The sequence below is a fragment of the Ciconia boyciana genome, chromosome 1 (genome assembly GCF_034638445.1).
Source record: "Ciconia boyciana chromosome 1, ASM3463844v1, whole genome shotgun sequence".
In the NCBI taxonomy this organism is placed as follows: domain Eukaryota; kingdom Metazoa; phylum Chordata; class Aves; order Ciconiiformes; family Ciconiidae; genus Ciconia; species Ciconia boyciana.
Window position 1 is genome coordinate 189966994 of NC_132934.1, and position 20678 is coordinate 189987671.

Below are 20678 nucleotides of genomic sequence, written 5' to 3' on the forward strand. Positions count from 1 at the left end.
ATTTGGCCATTTACATATGGCAGAACAGCATCAGAAGAGAGATTGAGATTGACCCACAAGCCTAGGAAGATGCGTGGGGTCTGTCCGAGGCATGCACAAGGCACACATAAGTAAGGGGCTCAACGAATAGAATTTGGATGCTAAATTGCTCCTGAATAAAATTGTACAGCTCCTGCTGCAGTATTATACCAAATCTTTTAAGTACAGAGGTATAGCAAGACTTGGAAGATAACCCTGGAGTTGATTCATATTTTAAACCCATGACAACCCAAGAATTGAGGTAAAAGATATTATTAGTCTGGCAGAAAAGGGGAACATGGGAACTCTAAATATGGTGGCTGACAAATATTTTTTTTTTAAATGCTGGTGGGAGGAGTTTCAGGGGAAAACAGCGAGGCAGGGGTGAAGAGGCTTATTGAGTGACACCTGAGACAACAGCTGTATATGACAGTTGTGATAATTTTAGATGGGAAGAGAAGAAACCAGAGAGAAGGCAATGGGGGGAGAAGGGGGATTTACAGAAAGCCTCTGCTATTTCAAGTGAGAATCTGGACGTAGGAGGGCATACCTATTCCTCAGTATTCCTGAATTATGTCTCCAATGTACATGTGCATTAGATCTACCAGTCTGTCCCTTGTTGCCTGAAGCCCTGACATATGGTTAATAATCATTACGCAGTGTTTTAAAAAGTAGAAGTAAAAAGTTCATACTAAAATTAAAGTGAAAAATAACCTGAATTCTTACTTTCCTCACAGAGGAGGTGCAGAGAATTGTACTCATTATAAAAACTAAATGGAAGGCTGCAGCCCTCAAAAGGCAAGGTATGGTTTGTGTGCAGGAACTGCTTGTGCTTTGTTGAAGCTGGCTTTTAAACCAGTTCAATTAAAACGAGTCGCTTCTGTCCATTCTGGTCAAGCAGTTCATCTGGTGTAGCTCCAGCCATTAAAGAATCAGCTGCAATGAAGCCAGTGTCAAACCGCTCGCAAACTGAAGTAAGAGCCCCTCCAAGTTAAGCTAATTGTTTTTAAAACACACCCTTGGTTAAGTGGCGCATGCCAGTATCGATAATGCATAGCTGCCGGCTGCCTGCTCGCTGTCCTTCCCTGCCCGCAGCTGGTGGCATGGCTCTGACCTGGGGTGCTTGCTGGGAGCTGTGCTCCTCCCGTTGATTTGGGTGCTCATGAACGCAGCAGCGAGCAGCAGGCAGACCTCGCGGGGTCTGAACGCAGCGCTTCGGCAGCAAAGTGAACGAGGCACTCGTTTTGAATAAATTGGCTTTAAACCCCATTTATTTTTGATCTTTGCTTTCTCTTAATAGCTTGCGACTGTGTTCGGGATCTGAGATTTCTGCAGAAAGCAGTGCTGTGGGGGAGGTTTCTTCATTTATCAGCCTGTCTTACAATCTTTTGCTTCACTTCTAAGGCAGACAGATTGATGGAATAACTACTGTACGGCGGTGCCACAGTTGTAGAAGTGCACGTTCTGTTACATTTTGGTGTGGTTTTGTTTTCACACACTGGCTATTTTTTTGTTGAAGTAACTCTTTTTTTCCTAATACCTCCAGCCACAAAGTAGTTTCATCTCAGCAGATGTCTTAAGCATAGTTCAGCTGCATCAGCAGATATTCCGGCGATGGTATTGCTCCCCTGTGACTCTCAACAGGGATTTTATTTTATTTTTTTTTATTTAAGTGCTGGCAACATGGTTTATTTATAACAAGGAACATATTTCAAGAGCATTTTCCATAACCATATCTATTTCTTCAATCTTTATCTCAGTAAATAGAACTTTGTGTTCACATTTAGATTTTTCTTTTTCTCCCCCTCCCTGTACTTTCTGCTCTTCAAACAGCAGCATGGCTAAGAAACATTTGGTGAAAGTGCTGTTTGACCAGTATTATAGTCTAGAGCAGACTCAGCGGCACTATGCAAACATTTTCTTTACAGCATTAGTTCTTTCACCTACCAGATATATCAAGCTAAAAGTTTGTAACACTGCTTTTTTCCCTCATGTGTGTTTCAATCTTTCTGACATCTGGAAAAAGTGGTTTTTGACTTGGTCCTTCCTGCATAACTTCTGTTTAAACTTGATTCACAAAAAAGATATAGTGTTTGCCTAGGGTTTGGGTGATTAAGACCATTTCTCCTTTTGCCTGGCAGCGCTACAACTCTTTGGTAGAAGGAGCCCCAAAAGAACTACTCTGGGAATTGTCACGTTTTATGATGTATGAGCTTCTTTTTTTTTTTTATTTTACCATAAGAAAAGAAGGAGCAGTCTCCCATCTGCACGGATCTCCCCAGCCCCGCCAAAGGCTGAGGCTCGGAGCTGCTTAACCATTAAAATGAAAGGCCAAAATCCTGCAGACTCCTCTCAGGCAAAGCTCCTATCCCCTTTGGTAGGTGCTTTGCTTGATTAAACATGGAGGTCCAAACACTTAACAGATGAATAAACAGGCTTTGCTGGAGGATGGCCCCCGCTCCGTGGACTGGGGCTGAGGCAGGGTCCTTTCCCGGAAAGGGGGACCAGAGCACTGCTAATGCAACCACTGGGATGTGGTAACAGCTGGCACCTTTTTGTCTCCTTTTAAAGGGAGATTTTTTTTTTTAAGTCAGTGATTCTCACACTTGCAGACCCACTGGCTGGGCCCCATTCCCATCTCCTCCAGATGCCACTCCTGAGCAGAAGCAGGGCGAGGGCCAGTCAATTCTGTGCTCCCAGAAGACCGACTAGTCTTCGCTATAAATTCAGATCCATTTACATCATCAGTCAGGGAACTAGGGTAGGACCTTATGCTGGAAGTTTCCACTGGCATAAAATGATAAAGGTGGAAGACTTCCAGCTCCTGCACCTTAACCATAGGCAAAGGGGAAGATGATCGAGCTAAATGAAGTTTGTTTGTAGGGTAAGCTTTCTTGGAAGTAAGGTCCGTGGGATCCTGCCTACTGATAGCTGCTGAATGTTGGCTCTGTATTTGCAGCCCCTTTGGCTATGGGAAAGAGATTGCCCATAGCGCTGAACTGTTAGCAAAATCCTTAGCATGGGTTTGGCTTAGGTCAACTGTCACCCTCTGTTCCTGGCTGGTGGGTCTGGACTTAGCACAGGGAACGAGCAACTCCAAATGAGCAGTTTGGTGGTGGCCATCCATTTTGGAGAGTTAAGTGAAGTCCGTAATACAGATGTGGGCTGTTCACAGCCTGCTACCCTCAGGGCCAGAGACTGGTCCTTGGCATGTTTAATTTACTACTATATTTACTAGTATAGACTCCAGTGCCCCTTACTATTTCTGTTATGGACATAGAAAAACATGAAAGAAGAACCTATGAATGTCCCAGAAATCTGCTTTAAGGTCTTCCTCACTATCCATTGCTTGAAGGAATAGTCATTTACTGTGTTCATCTGAAGATGGGACTGTTTTAAAATGCTGGTCAAAAAAGTAATGTTTTTCTCTTCCCGCTCTCAGTATTAGATCCTGTCATGATTAATAAAGCCATTTAAAGAACATTTTCCATTTCTCTTTTCCAGCTGCCCTACCTTGCCCTGACCTCAAATTAGTTAAATGAAATGGTGACCTTCCTGAATGTGCCTTCTCTTCCCATGCTGTAATCCCAGGGTCTGTTTTGTCTGATTTAAAACATTGTTATAAGGATTAACTGTCCATCTCCAGCTCTGCTTTCACACCATCCCATGGCAGCCCTGCTTTACAACCCCTGTCATTCATGACTGTCTTGTATTTTCACAGGAGCACCACTGCGGATGGTACAAATGAAAAGAAGAAAGAACTTCTCCCCGTTCTCCACAGTCACAAAACACGGTCTGACCATTCAGCTACAAAAATCTTCAGAGCAGGGCTGTTGAGCCCTGTTTTCATTCCTGGTAGTGTTACTTGTGCAATGGAGAAATAATCAAACCTCTTTCCTTCATCCACATTTCTAAAATATCTGGGATGGATTTGTTTATAAATAATACTGAAATGTGCATCAGTTTATCCACCCTTCGTAACCTCCTTATCGTCACAGGGAAAGTTTGTTGGGGGAAAGTTGTGGTTACCTGATCTCTTAACTGGCGATTTGGATCATAGAGGTAGTTATAGAAAGGATAGGGATTGCAGCTGTTGTATTTCCTTAGCGAGGGACCTATTCCTATCCTGACTCCCAGCAGTGTGCTGAGTCTCAGGGCTGCCTGTGCACAGGCTGTGCTTGGGCTGTCGGCACATGCCTCCTGCCCTTGCACTATCGTGACTCTTCTGGGAAGGATTGTATGTGCCTCCAAGTCTTTCCAGGCTGATGTGGCAACTGCGAGGACAGATGGCTAGCAAGAAACCTGGGAGCTGCCTGCACCGCAGGTAGAGTTGCCCTTGGGAGGCACTGTAAACCCTGGCCAGAAATGAAGTGCCTCCCAGGGAGTATCACTGGGATTTCTGTAGCCTGGCAGGTTAGGTGTTGCTCCAGGCGGGTGATGAGGGTTCCTGGCTGCCTCAGCTTCAGACCTACCCTTCAGGTCACTCGGTGCAGCAGTGCAGGTGGAGCCATTTGGGATGTCAAGATCATGGTGTTTACTTCACCAGATTGAAGCCGTGAGACTCTTAGCAATGGTGACAACTGAGCTGGAGATGGCAGCAGACCCTTATCATGAAAAAGGAGGCCTATGGTTTCAAACTGTCTTTTTAAATTGTCTGTTTCCGCAATGTCCAAGGTGCCTTTTCTAAATGGAGGCACTGTAGTTTCAGATCCCCTTCCTGCCATCTTGATTATATAAGCCTGACACTCAAAGCCGCGTTCATGCCAGCCTATGCACAGAAAGCCTCCTCTGATCCCGTGAAACTCTCTGGAGTCTTAGAGTCTCTGTCTCAGCCTCCTCCCGCTTTGGCACTCTGTGCTTTGTAGTATCTGGAGCCTGTTGAACTTTGGGGGAGATAGCACCTCCACCTTGTCACACGAGTTCATCAGAGAAACAATCCACTTTCTTTGTTCTTCTGAAAACAGGGGGGGGATATTTGTGTTGTTAATATTTCACCAAGTATTGGTAGAATTGCAACCTACCTGCACGCGTCAAACACATGGGTTATGCCTAAATTGAGATGGCTACATATTTTTACATGTTGAAAGTGGCAATCTTATTCCCCCATATTTAAACTTGATCAGCAACTTCCCATTAAATACATGTGTTTCAGTCTCATTTGGTTCTTTTCTTCCTTTATCCTATTTCCCCTTCACTTTGGGACAAGTTCTGCTCTGACAGATGCAAGTTTAACTCTTTTGAATTAAGAAGAGCCACATTTATTTTCATTTTTCCTTTGCTGGACTCTCCCATCTTTCACTTAGAAATTTATCAGATAATGTTTTCCATAAAATGACATAAATGCAGGATAATTCCAGAAACAAGAGTTTCTCCAATTTTTAAAACCATTTGGCCACCTAATGTGTCCAAATGTGTATGTAGTGGGAGAGGGGGAATTTAACGCAGTGGCATGTTACACCACAGTAACAAAGAACTTCAGCAGGTTGTACAATACTGTATTTCCATTCTTTCCTCTAGCATCCTTGCAAATATGTGGCATTCATTTAAAAAATATATTTAGCAACAAAATCCAGACCAATTAAACAAAGCTCAGCAGTGTCTGTCTAGGATCACAACTGAAAGTTGCTTTTTAGTTCGCTTAACTGAAAAGGCTTTAAAGCACAATAGCTGTTTGCAGGAAAAGAAAAGAAATATAAAGTTGCAAAGAAAAATTACTGACATGATAATTACAAAAAAAATCCCTAAATAACAATATTGAACTTTTTTTAGGAAAAAAAAAAAAGCAGAAGCTGACAAAACAAAGTTCTGAAAGTCGTGTGGAAAAAGTTATTTAGTTTGAAGACCTTTTAGCCAAAAAACTGTATGCTGCTCTCAGTGCAGCCTAATAGCTGAGCTTCTTAGGAGACTAGCTATCCTAGAGAGTCTTCACACCCTGATGTCAGCAGTTTGGTTGCTTCCAGCAAGCTAAAAGTGCAGCCACAGTGAAGGGTGAGCGTTGGAGCCCTGCGTCAGCCAACTGTGTGAGGTTTGTTGACAAGTGCTGGTACCCTGGAAGAGGACAAAATGCTTCTGGTGAATGCAAGAAAACCACGTGGTGCCAGATCTATAATAAGGTTGTTGGCACCTTAGTAGGTTTGAGGTGACTAAAATCTGTGATTCCCCAAACTCGCTCTCTCAGCGGGTTCCTCATCTGTCCATCTCCTTTTTGGTGCCAGAATGACTCTAGATGCTAACATAACCATGTCATCTTTGGGCTGCACAACGTTTCCAATTATCAGAGAACTATTTCTCATGGTTACCTGAGGTTACCTGTGATTGCAGAGGCATGCTCCATGCACAGTGAACATGAGACAAAAGTGTGCTTACCATCAGCAGTAAGACAGACAAAAGCAGCTTACCATCACAGTCCCTGCCTCATTAAAAAAAAAAAAAAATCCAACCTTAGTGCCTTTACATATTAGGCTGTGAGTTAGGTGCTATAACTAAGGAGCAGGAAAGCTGGGTACACCACCCTCATCAGCCTGAGGGCATTCAAAACCACATTTACTACTGAACTGGGGAGTACCTTGAATCACGACCTTGAAAATAAGGTCATGTGGGAGGGCTCTTCCAACCCTTCCTACTGAAGTGGTGTTATGGTGTTGCAAATAATGCGGGATTCGTATGGCTGGAATGAAAACCAAGAGGGAAGATGACTCAGGCTGCTTGGGGTCAGGGTGTTCAGCTGGTGCGGTGCACCTGGGGGCTGGTCTGCACTCCAAGGACAGCTCATAATTTTTTGTTCAAATAGTCCCTGGGTTAAAAATAAATACTCATGAGAGACTGTCTGCTAGGTTACAAAGTCATATGTTCTTCTGTTCTGGATGAAGCTTTTGCTGTTTTTGTTGTGTACATGCTGATGGGGGAGAATACCTCTTGCAGACCAATTTGATGGCAGGAAGAGAGGGGAGAAGAGGGTGGACCTCAGATTGAGGTGCGAATGGAGCCTGGTCTTCTGCTTCGCAAGTGAATGCATAGTCACTAGGATATTTTTTTTAAAAAAAGTATTTTTACTATAAAATACTGAGATTATTAAAAGAGTGAGCCTAGGCCTGCTTTTCTAGGTAACTTCAGCAGATCCCACGGAGCGCACTGCAAGCGCTGGGTAACTGGAGGCACCTCCTGCATTTGGTGCAGAAGCTCCAAAGTGGGGCAGGAGCCCAGACACATCACTGTGGCTCATGGTTCCTATTCATCACTGTGGAGTGCAAGGTTTGGGGTTTTCAGGGGTATTTTTAGATGATTTTTGTGAAGCTGTAACTCTGCCCTAGTTGAACCAATCTGGGTCTTGGATTCTGTTCTGGTGACCAAGATCCCTGCAGACCCATCTATGACTCAACCTGGCCTTCAATGAGTGCCTTTGAGCAGCTGTGTGAATCTCACTGCTGAATGCAATGTGCTGTGCCATCTACTTTTCTTAACTAGCCAAGTGTCCAGCATTGTCACTGCTTGGTAACTAATGCATACAATTTTGACTTTACACAATGCAGTGCAATACATTTGGCTCCACAATTTGAAAAGGGTCTGCCCTTTGTCTCTCTTTATCTGTATTATCTGACATTGAGTTATGAGCTGCTAATGACCCAGAGATAATGAAAGTCATGTCTCAGAGAGCTCACAGTCTGAAACACTGATGCAAAAAGACAGGAGGACCACTCAAGAAATCCAGCGGGAAGAATAATCTGTGGCTTTGAGCATAATATATATTTTAATTACTGTTTGTTTGGCACTCTGGTAGGGAATATGGAAGAAAAAAGCTTTTAGGAGCGTTTTCAATGGGCTGACGGCAGTGGTTTCATTTTCTTCAGCTGAATTCCCCTTCCCCCCTTAGTTTTTCTTCTCAGAGTACTGGCACTTTGATAAGTGTTGATGGAAAACACTGTCTTTTATGCTTAATGTGGGTGTGAGTAGAGGGGAGAGTATATTGAAAGTGCTGTATGCAAGTGCCAGAAATGCCTGTGGTTCCCACACTTGAAGGAGCAGAAAAACTTCCCCCAGGAGGCCCAGCAGTGTCAGAGGGTGCAAAGCAAAGGGAAGGTGAGCCGTAGCCCAAGCTTCTGTCTCTTCCCCAGTTCTGACTAATTTGGAGAGCCTAGCAAGGTCATGTAAGTTAGGAGCTCATTGGCCTGGGATTGCCTTCTGAAGATGTTTCTCTCAGGTGTCTTTACAAAGTCTTGCAGACTTTGCTTAGGCCAATCTCCTGTTGGAGCCTGTTGGCCACTTATTCTTCTCAGCTGAAAGAAGATAATGATTCCTGTCTAAATTATTCAAGATCTACACTGGTATGGTATGGATGAGAATCTGGTGCAAGTATCCTGCAGATATGCCAAGAAAGGAGGCAGTTGTATGTGAACATATTCATTATGCATATTACCCCAGAGAGGCAATCCACTGTCTCCGTTTGCCACTTCAAAGGAGTAAAGTGGGTCTGTTAAGAGAAAAGCAAAATCCTCAAGATGCCTCGAGGGAGAATAATTGAGATTTTGTTGATTTGTACAGACAGCAATGGAGACAGAAATCTCACACTTGATTTTAAGTTTATACGGCACCCTTTTCTCAAGCACGCTGTTGTATGTGAGTCTGAAATCTTCAGCTAAAACACTGTAGCCCAGCAATGAGGCTCCATGATCTTCACAATATGCCTTTGTTTTTGTTTTTATAAGTCAAGAATATGCAGCTGATGAAAGTCTGTCACAGATTCCCTGCAGAGCACTCCCAGTCTGAATCTCTCTCCCATGCCACCAGAATGAATCAGTCTCCAGACAGCAGTTTTTAGCAAAGATGCTTTATTACCAGGTCTGTAGCACCCACTAGAATGAGGCAACTCATTACTTTTAGAAAATTATTCTGATGTTTGAAGTTCTTTTACAGCCCCAAACTGGAGAAATTGCAAAGCTCCACATTTCTTTTTTAATGAGAATGAATGCACTGGATCTCTTTAATGAGACAGAGGTGGAAATGTATTAATTACCAGAGGACAACTCTCCATCTTCAAGTAACGGTACAGATGGACTGGCCCAAGCTCCCACTGGTAATAAAGCATCCTGGCATGTTGACTAACATCCTTAGTGCCTGCTGGGATGCTGGGATGAAAAGAACTGGTGGGTATTTCCAAACCTTCACTATCATGAAGTACCATGAACAGGAACAAATGCTGTACACCTTTGGAATGCTTATTTTCTAATTAAACACAGTGCTTCTATCGAATCTCACTGATTTACACATGAAAAATACTTGGTTGTTCCATTTTCCTCTCCGTTTCCACACCATCCACATTTTAGCAGCAGCTGTCTAGAGGATGGAGGCAGTAGACTATGTTTAAAACATTGTTACTTCCATTTTTGAGTGGTTTAACTTTAAAGTATTATTTGCTGAGTCTAGGAGTTTGTGAGAAGCGTGGTTGCTAAAAATCATGCTGAAACTGAAGGAGAGGAAGGTGATAATCAGAACAGTCTGATTTTTAAGTGGGATTGTGAATTAACTTATTCAGCTGGAGTTCCTTTCTGATGTTGTCTTTATCAGCTGTTGTCATTCCCTCATGTGTTACAAATGCCTAAATAAATTAAATGGAGAAAAACTTTGGATGTCAAAAATATTGACTAGAATTCAAAGTGGTTTTTGAACAGTTGCAGCGCCAATGGCTTGAACAGGGAACGAGCTATTGTTCACGACAGCAGCAAAAGCCTGAGCACAGAACAGCCTTTCTGGGGTTGAAGGGTAATTATTGACATCAGGACTTGCAAAAGCATTAGAACATTATTGTTAACAAAAGATCACGCATCTGTGTGCTGAATGTACATTTTTCTTTCTCTAAACACTGCATGAGGCTTCAAAAAGACCCTAGGTATTCCCTGTGCCTGATCATTTTTATTTTTAGATTTGACAAGTGAAGAATAGCTAAAGAAAGTCTCGTTCCCTTGGCCAAGGTGATTTAGTCAGTGGAGGGGAGTAATACTAACTTTATCTCTGCAATTCCCAGATTTTCTTTATTGGCTTGAATGGTGCATTAACTTACTGTTTTGAGCAGTTCAATGAAAATTGCACACCAGAAGGTGTTTGCAATTGTGTGAGCAAATTTCTAATTTCTACTAAAGCTGCATCATTTTGTGTGCTTGTGTGATATCAGCAGTAGTTCTTAGAGTGAGGAGTTGATGTTACATAGTCACATTGTCGGTGTGTATGTCAGTCCTTTTCCTCTCTGAATGTTTCAATTCATCAACCAATTTCATCAAGCTTTAACAGAGGATTAAGTCTCCAATATAGAAAGTTTCTGCAAAAGGTCTGTGAGATGTATGGTGAAAGAGCATAAGGATCCACATTCATCTGACCTCCCCTATGTCCTGTCTTCTCCTTCCAAAAGAGATGTGGGGCAGAATTTGTCACAGGGCAGCTGCAGCACCGTGGTAGGCTGGGCTGTGGAAAAGTGTTTGACTCCTGACCAAGTGGTTGAGCAACCAACATGCGTGTCCTGGCCAGTGAAACCGTGTTCATGTAGCCCTGGTCCCTACAAAGGTCTTGATGCCTCTTCGCCCACCAGCAAGCTGGACAAAGTTGTTGAAAGATATGGGTAGGAGAAGTGAGAGTAGAAAGGGCATAAGGATGTTGTGGTAGGGACAGAGGAGTCCTGCAGTGAGGGGAAATGAGGGAACTGAGGTTATTGTGGTGGGGCTGTAGGTGATATGAGGATGAGTTCATTGTTGTGATTTGTTTGATGGTTCAGTCAACCATGAAGCATAAATCCAGTGGAAATCAGAAGTAATTAGTGGTGAAGCTCAGCGAGTTATTTGTTGATAGTGTGTTGCATTCCTCTGCTTAGTTCCCTTTGCCACATCAGGAAAGCGTTCTTCTTTTCAGACCTAGTTATATGAAAGGTCATCTTTTTGACCCAAAAATGTTTACGTAATGGTTTTAAATGATGGATTGCTCTGTATCTTAACTTAATGACAGTGGCACTTAAAAAATGTGGTGGTGATGTATGAATGAGAAAAACAAGGCTTAGATCCCGGTCTCATGCCAGGATCACGTTAGTCAGGCTCTGATGTATTCTGTTTTGTTGTATTCAATTACGTGCATAGGACCCATCAACACTGCACTCAGAGCACCTGACTTCTGCAGTCATATTGAACAGTTCATTAGCCTAACTCTGATCTAATAGTAGGATAAATCAGCAGTGATTTGATTTAAATTGACAGAGATAGAGCAATATATTTAACGTGATGATGTCAGAATCAGGTTCCTAGGATTTGACCTGACTTCAGTGTGCTCATGCAAAAACTGGAAGAAGTGCTAACTGTAAAACAATAGGCTCTTTGCTTTTTTTTTACTTACAGTTTTTACAGCTGGCTCTGAAAAGTTGGAGTCTTGTCGGAAGCACTGTAGACTTCAGGTCTCCATTTATCCCCAGGCCAGGAGCAATGCTGGTAGCTGAAATGTGAGCTTCTCTAGAGCTCTGTAAATGATCTCCCCTTGGTCCCAGAAGATCATCCTCTCACGGGGTAAGAGACAGCTTGAATATAGCCTGGTTTTCTGAGCTGGCTTTAATGCTTAGGACCACTGGGCATCCTGTTGAAAGAGCGGATATGCCCTTTTTTTACCCTACGCTTAATACTTTCTGAAACACGTCAGGTATGGAAACATGTTCTGGCAGCACCTCAGGCATCCTAACCATCCCCTTCTGGCTTTAAATCTAGTGGTTCTGTTCAGTTGCAAAACTGTGCAGCTTTGGGTTTTCTGGGTTGCAGCTCGGTATTTGTGATGGGGATTGTCCATTGTGTTTTGCCACTCACCTCAGTTTCTGATGGTTTCTACTTACTTATATTCAATGTTTTTTATCTTCAGTCAGTTCGAGATTACTCTTCTGACTGTGGCCTAATCATTTAACAATTTTCTCCTTTTGGGAAGGTTGCCACTGGCTGGAAACATCCATCTTCTACAAAGAGACAGCTATGGTTCTAACCTTTTACCATAGCTAACAATGTCTGTATGTCAGATATGATTCGGAAGTAATTTCTCTGTCTTTGCATGAACAGTGTTAGCATCTGACTCAGCAAAGAGCCCTGCATTGCTGTGCAGAGCTCCTCAGCACTGCCATCCTGTTACACTGGCAGGCTGACTCGTATGGCTTCAGCGGAGATCAAGGATTCACAGCGACATCTCAGCTGAGCGCAGGTCCAGGAGTCTCCTTATGACTCCTCAAAGGAGAGCTTGCTCAATGGGAGGGAATGAAGTTGTCATGTTACAACCAATGATTTCATTTTAACCTTGGGAAAGTTATCCGTCCTGTTCAGGGAAAAAAAAAGAGAAAAAAGTTTGACAATAACCTGATAACTCAGTTGTTTTAAGGCAATTTTGAGGTGAAAGAAGGGAAAAAAGCAAAACATTTTCTAAAAGGAAAGATGGAAAAGTGAGGGAGAAAACACTAAAACTAATTGCAGGGTGTCATGATACTACTTCTAGATAGGCACATTTGCCATTAAGTTGAGGGAAGGTTTTGCCAGCAAAAGATAGCACCATGCTTTTTTCCCTCTTCTGGCAGTAAATAGGTAACACTCACTTTCTCTTGTGATGTGGTAGTGCCCATCAGCCTTTAGAAAGGGTTGCTTTGTGTTGCTGCTTGCCTGAGAGCTGTTCTCCTGCCCTGACGAAAGCGATGTTTGTGTCATGTTCTGGTTTATAAACAAAATGTTCTATTTCACGTATAAAATGTGAAATGACCTACCATGAGAGTTTGATTAAAGTAGTTGAAAAGACCAAGAATTGCGTGCTTGGAATTAGTTTTTCTTTGATATCAAAGACCCTTTAGCTTTGGCTTTTTTGTCAGATGGGAGAACAACTGTGCAGATAAATGACTTCAGTCTCTGTCTGCCTCAAATAGCACATGTGATGTGAGAAGTGCTCAGAGGATTTTGGTCTGGAGACTTTTTTTTTTCCCATGCCAAGTTGATGTAAGAACACTACAAAACAGTTTATGTAGCATTTGGGCTGATATAGAGCCAGGTGGGGTGCTTGTCCGAAGGCCTAAGAGTTTGCAGCTATCCCAAAAAGCACATCTGTAGGTTACTAAATGCATCCTGTCTTGCCATATAGCTGTTGGATACTGATCTGTACTGAGAATTTGCACGTGTGAGTAGTGATGACAGTGTTAGCATTAGGCACCTTATAAGTATGTACCGCTGCCTAAAATGTGTGTTCATCACAGCTCCCTACGGTGTGCCACGTGCCATGTATTTCCCACACTGAGTTTCCATTAGCTCAAGAAGTAATAAACATATGGGTACTTGGGGCTGGAAGAAATGAGCTCTGCCCCAGGGTATTGCCATGAACTTTTGGCAGTCAATAATGGGTACTGCCTGGCCAGTTTGATATAGTGAGTATTACCAACAGGATTAGAGGAACTAGCAGAGGAGTTTAATATTTTCTAACCAGTTTATTAAGATTCCTTGGACAAAACCCATTTAAACTCATATTTTTTCAGAATCACGTTTTCAAATATGGTTTACAGTCTGAGAGCTGTCTCAAAGTAGCTATAATTAAAACACGTATAACTGTAGTCTGTACAATTTTTAAGAATAGAAGAGGTAAATTATACCCTTGTCTATATATGGATTATACCTAATTGTTCAGTTTCAGATATGTGACTGAGAACAAAATGTGTCTTTTAGCTTTCTTTTAAGACAGTGAAAAACTGGATTGTAATTAATTTCATTCTTATACTATGCTCATCTCTGTAGTACTTGAGTGTCTTGTGATAATACTATCAAAATAATCTCTGTTGCATGTTTACTCTTTCAGTTTCTTAGGGAGAGAAACAAGCATAAGGAAAAGTTTTGAGTTTCAGCTGTATGAAATGTGAGTGTGTTTCTACAGATGCAAGTGCACACACCCAATCTGATATATTTATATCTAAGTTACTTTACTTAATGATCACACATGTCATTGGAAGTAGATACGTGTGGTTCAGTTCAATCAACTGATACTCTGAAAATTTGTTTCAGGTTCTCTTATACTTCAAACTTAGTCATCTTACATGGGAGTGCAGCCAAGAGGTCTCATTGCTGTACAGGTCTCATGATGTACTATGAAATCAACACACAGTACAGACTAAACTAAAACTGGTGTTAGATAAACAGATCCAAGCATGGAGTAAGTCTGGATGACCTGAATGGATGTGTCATATATTGCTATGAGTTATGGATGACCTTTCATAATTCACAAGTGGCTCAGGTTCCCTCCACCACTTCTGAGCTATGAGATCATTAATAATGTGTGCAAATAAATAACACATCTCGAGTCAGCTCATTGTATTTCCTATTGCTCTCTCTTTCCCTCCATGTATGGTATGTATGCATACAATATTTATCTCAGAAACAGTGGAATTCCCACCAGCAGCTGTTGGGAAGAAAGTTATATCTCATAGTTATATCATTGGAGAGCCATATTTCATAGCTGTGAGGTTATAGTAATAAAATATAGCCTTTTAATGTTAAGAAAAACTTCTGCAGTTATTTAAACCAATAGGACTATTGTATTCAAATTAACTAAATTTTACAGTACAGTCACATCCACTAGGTCAACTTCTACCCTGACTTACACACTGAACTCATTGGAAATCGCAAATGGCATCATCAGTCAGTACAAAACTAACTCTGCAAATCCTCTGGGTAGGGTGGAATCACACCGGGGATGAATTGGTCCAGCAATTAAGGTCTTTTGACCCTAAATGTGCTGTAGCCTCAGTTATCATTTGCCAAGTCTTCCCTCTTTTAACTTGGAGTAATGCAACTCAGCCAAAAGCTAAAATGATCCCAAGTCCATTGAAGTTAAATCTTTCCATTGAATTCAGTAGGCTTTGGATCAGCTCCTAAGAACAGCTGCCATCTTGGAAAAAATCTATGTGAAAATTGTCCTTGATTTCACTATTAATGATCTTTGCCCTGAAGTTACTTCATTCCCATATTTTTCCAATACTGTATTTAAACACTGTTTTTCATTCCTCATGCAGCTTTTGAGGTCTGTTCTCATCAGTGGCTTTCTTACTGTGCTAATAAGAAAAATATTGCAGTTTGTAGTCTCTTCTTTCATGTTTGTGTTTATTATCTTTTGAGAATGTACGCAGTTCCATGGGTCAGTCATGCCAGTGAAAGAAGTTCTGTCATTGCTCAACCTTCCTGCTTGTAGCTGCACAGCCTTTTATTTCAGTTTCTGATAGGCTCCTCCTGGAAAATGTTGTAGTAATTGAACCAACAAGACATAGCCATGGGGGAAGTAAGCTCAAGGCTATTCAGGTTTGTATTGATGCATATAGGGCAGTGCCCTGGAATTTCTTTGATTGGTTATTTAAGGCTATTTCAGCACATGGGCAGTAATCCAATGTGCCAGTAGACAAGCATAGCAGTGTTGTTAATCAGACTGATACCAAATTAGGAAACCTCTGTATTAACCTGATGTCTGTATCCACAAAGTTAGGCTTTCAAACAGCAGAATCCTTAAATAATGGTATAAGCAGATGAATCTTATTTAGACAATTTCTTCTTTTTGATATTAATTGCACTGCGACTGTGCAATTAGTCAATTAAAGACAAACTACCAGCATGATAAGAAATATGTACCTAAGTGAGTCTTCATTCTGACACCTTTAGCCATGCTGTATGGTCCTTCATTTCAGGTCTGAACGGGAACATTTTGCTCCCTCCACTGAGCATCTTCTTGGGGAGGCTTTTTCACTGAAAAGCGGTTTTCACAGTTCAAAGCATCCAGGGTGAGGAAGCCCAGAAGTAGGGAGTTACTACTGGTTTCTGTGTGGCCCAGCATATTTAGCAGAACCAGCAGTGCTTTGCTGCAACCTGTAAGGGATTAATTTAATTTACCTCAAAATAGCTATCCAGTGGAAACTCTTGGAGGAGGAGTTTGGATGAGAGAGAGAGAGAGAGAGAGAGAAGTGGTAGAGTTAAAGATGTGTTGCCCCTAAGATAGCATGGAAGGTCTGGATGGTGGACCCCTCTCTGGAGTGAAGCAATGCTGGTGTTCATAGCAACTATCTGAGATTATATCTGAGCTATTTGACATTATATCAGTGCATTCACTAAAGATCCACTTTCCACATCTCCCAAAGTGATCAGGAAACCTGATACTTCCCAAAACTGCTACTGAAGTCACTGCCAATTAGATCACACTGGCTACATTCTTCAAACTGAGGTGTCCTTCACTTTAAATATGACTTTTGGGGGCTGCCCAAAACGTGAGTCATTTCTTCACAGACAGTTTTTCAAAAATTGTTGCCTCTATGTTAGCAGATACCCGTCTTTCTGTTAAATAAGCCAAGGATTCTGTTAGCTGTAATAACTGCGCGGAGTAAATCACCCTTTGGCCCCTGAATGCAGCAACCTTTCCACTCTAGCCATGAAGTAATTGATGGAGTAGCACAGGAAAGCTTGCATTCTTGCTGTCTGGCAAAATAATAATAAAAATGTATCATTTCTTAATGAACTTTGGAGAGGTGAGTACCTTAAATCTGGTAAACATATGAGAGCAGCAGCCACCTTTATTTTGCTTGGACAGTAGAGGAAAACATTGCTTTAAAAATTCATATAAATATCCTCCTACATGAAATGAAAAATAGTTTCTAGTCCATCTAAGAAAATGTAACAAATATTTTTTATTCATGCTAACCAGTTGCAGTACTACCCAGAGGGGTCCTGGTCAAGCTTCCACCGATGGAAATGAATGGGGAGTCTTTCCATTGACTCTAATGGGGTTTGTTGTGTTGCTCAGTGCTGATTTGAGAATAATGGGGAAGCTGGCAGCCAAAAGCTACTCTGATTCATTAGAACAAGGAGCAGATTTACTCATTGTAGGAGTGCATAGATAACTGGTTTCCAAAAAGTTTGATTAAGAAACCAAAAAATTACCCACGGCCTCTTTGATGTAAATGGAGAAAATCCTACCAGCACTAACACGTGCAGGACTGAGGGTTTAAAACCAACAGAGAGAAGTGGCTGCAGAAATGGGCTGACAAGAACCTCACAAAGTTCAACAAGAAGTGCAACGTGCAAAGTCCTGCACCTGGGGAGAAACAATCCCAGGCAACAGCATATACTGGGGGCCACCCATCTGGAAAGCAGTTTGTCAGAAAAGCACCTGGGGGTCCTGGTGGACAACAAGTTGACCATTAGCCAACAATGTGCCCTTGTGGCAAAGAAGGTGAATGGGATCATGGGCTGTATTAGACAAAGTAGTGACAGCAGGTCAAGGGAGATGATCCTTCCCCTCTGCTCAGCACTGGTGAGGCCAAACCTGGAGTGCTGCGTCCAGTTCCAGGCTCCTCAACACAAGAGAGACATCTGGAGACAATCCAAACAAGAGCCATGAAGATGATTAAGAGACCAGAGCACCTCTCCTATGAGGAAAGGCTGGGAGACCTGGGACTGTTCAGCCTAGAGAAGAGAAGGCTCAGGGGGGAATCTCATCAAGGCATATAAATACCTGGAGGGCAAAGAGGACAGAGCCAGGCTCTTTTCAGTGGTGCCCAGTGACAGGACCAGAGGCAATGGGCCCAAACTGAAACACAGGAGGTTCCCTCTGAACATCAGGAAACACTTTTTCACCGTGAGGGTGACCAAGCACTGGAACAGGTTGCCCGGGGAGGTTGTAGAGTCTGCCTCCTTGGAGGTATTAAAAAGCTGACTGGACATAGTCCTGGGAAGCCTGTAATAGGTGGCCCTTCTTGAGCAGGGGGGTTTGGACCAGATGAGCTCCAGAGGTCCCTTCCAACCTCAACCATTCTGTGATTCTGTGATGAGTGGAAGAGAATTAAGGTACAGCAGATTGTAGCTGTCCTCAAAATGGAGACTGTGAAGAGCACATGTAGCCTCAATAGAGATTATTCCATTGATTGTGACTTCAAATCACAATGGGACAGCAATGGTAATAGAATATACGGCAGGGGTGGGAGGCAATGAAACCTAGCCAAGACTACTCAGAAACTGTTATATTCAGTAACTGTTATTGGTGTGGAATAAGTGTAAACTGGATGAACTTGTGTGTATGGTGTGAATTAGTCATTGAGGTTAAAGAGAATTGAGGTTAAAGAGAACTAAAGTTTTCTCTATTTTTTTTTTCTTTTTGAAGAGAAATGGTTCTCTTCTAGATCAATGAAGTAAATAAAATCCTTATCCTTGACTTTTAATGAATGCAAGATAGAAAACCTAGAAAAAAAATCCATTATGAATTGAGAACACATACATAATTAGTGACAATTTGAGATCAAGACAATGAATACCTTTATAAAGTGTTTCTCTAAAAAATAAAAATGTTGCTAATTTTGCAGAATTCCATCATATTGTTACTTAAGGAAAAAGACAAAACAGTTAGGAAATATGAACTATGTTTTAGCCAGCTAAAAGACTTCCCTAACCATGGGCAGTTACTTTTAAAAAGATAAGAGGACTGGGCAATGACTGGAACGAGAACAGAAGCACACTAGTAATCCTCAAAAACAAGGAATATTCTTAGTAATTATAATTTTTAAAGTACTTTAATCCAAAACTCAACATCTGATAAGGAAAATAATCTTTGAACATCTAGAAGACAACAAAATTATGATCAATAACCGGCACTGATTTGTCAAGACTAAATTTTGGCAGACAAACCATTTTATAGCCCAGAGTAATTATTGTATGAAGAAAATGGGTAAATGTTATATTGAAGGTCAGAGTCTCATCTGGAAAAAGGAACCATAACCATATTGACTTCACTGTACTTACTAAAGCAAGCTGAATATCAGCATTTATAATTTAGAACATTTCTCTAAGTCTAATAAAGTTTTACCTGAAAAACTAAATCAAATTGTTTCTAAACATTTCACATAACATGAAACCTGGGTAAAATGATCACAAAACTGAGCAATTTGGAATGCTTTTAGGTGTTGCAAAGATTGTTTCTAAAACACATCTTATTTTCTGACTTTGTTAATGATCCAGGAAAGGTCAAAATTTTATTAATGCAGCCTGGTATGTGCTATGAACATTTGGAAAAAAGAATTTTAAAAAATCCATTGAGTTAGGGAGAAATGCTGGGGAATAATACAAATATGATATTTTTAGGGAATAAAATTTCAAAATACTGGTATTCAGAATGAAGAAGAAACCTGACAGCAGTAGTGCCATTTTGCTTGCACAAACAAAGATCTAAGCCCAATTTTTATTATACATGTATTTTGACATATTACCTGTATCTTCTGTGTATGTGCTTCCATTTGAATTAAATTAATTCAGTGGAAAGGATTGCCATTCTTTTCCTTATATTATTATCTACTGAAAGAATTACTTGGTGTTGTCATTACATAGTTAGTGACATGTTTGTTAATACTCATAGCTAAAAATATTTTAGTACATAGAATAAAAAAGAACAGTCTTTTACAAACTACAAGACAAGAGATAAGATTTAGATGCAGACAATCAAGGAGAAAATGAAAGGTCAGTGACACAATACTGGCCAGCCTGATAAGCAATGATTTTGGTGGAAGTGATGTGAATCTGTTCATTATTGACTCTATCTTGAAGATATGCCCCTGCTCTCAGGTCAAGGTTGGTTAGAGGTTACTCTCAAGATGAGATTCTCCAACCATTTGCTGCATGAGCACTCAGTCATATCTTGGACATTACTTCAGCCCAAGGTCTGGAGCTCTCTCATGAAAAATCCAAGTATAGTCATCATATCATGATGATATGATGTAATCACACAGAGTAATTAGGATTACAAGGATCCTCCAGTCCAACTCCCCCCAAAAAGCAGGACAATTTAGAGTTATGTTAGGTTTCTCTAGGTCTTAACAACACTTCGTGCAGGCACATAAAGTAACACAGGTAGAAAGGGTGCAGACTGTGCTGCCTCTGATATTCCAGAGCTCTCTTGGTTTCTCAGGTAGCTACGAGTTTAGATTCCCAGGTGCTCCCATAAAACCAATGCTTTTTGATACGAAGCGATTGCTTTTTTGGCAGCCCTGATAGGAACATCACGAGAAGGAACTATTGTCATTGTGCTGCAGGTGTAGCTAAGCATAAACAAAGAAGGAAGGGCCAGCTTCATCCACCTGGATGTTTGTGAGAAAATAATAAGAAATGTTTGCCACTGGAAACTCATGTGTCCAGACTTGCATATAGGTTATATGCAGTGTTACTGTTCCCATGCTACAGTTTGTAGTGAGAATGTGGGGCAATTATGAAAGTGAAATTTGCTTTTTCTGCAATGTGTGCAACATTTATTTAAAGTGAATTGTTCCAGGGAACATCTTTGCCAAGAAACTTTTTCAGGAGATAATTTAAGGAAAATGAGCACCAAAGAATGGAAATTATGGGATTGAATTCGCTTAATTCAAATGGAAAATGTCTTCATGGTTTCTACCCAGCAGGTAATGCATATGTTTATTGCATTATAGAAATTACAGAGCTAGTTAAATTATTTCACTATTTTTGACATTCTGAAGATCTTTCCATTCCTTGTGATCTGAAATTGATACTTCTTCTGCTTATTTTACAATATATTTCCACAGATTTTTGCCAGCATTTTTATGAAATCTCTTTAGAAAATTCATGTTTACTAATAATCTCTTTTCCTCCTGAAAG

The 20678-nt window shown here is 41.2% G+C and overlaps 1 long non-coding RNA gene across 1 annotated transcript in view; it reads left to right on the forward strand.

Annotated features, from left to right (window-relative positions):
- Window positions 1-5136, forward strand: part of LOC140648452 (uncharacterized) — a 35226-nt gene extending 30090 nt beyond the window's left edge. Inside the window, exon 4 of the long non-coding RNA XR_012041219.1 lies at window positions 3740-5136. This is a non-coding gene — a long non-coding RNA (uncharacterized lncRNA). The remainder of the gene's footprint in view (window positions 1-3739) is intronic.
- The last annotated feature ends 15542 nt before the right edge of the window (window positions 5137-20678 follow it).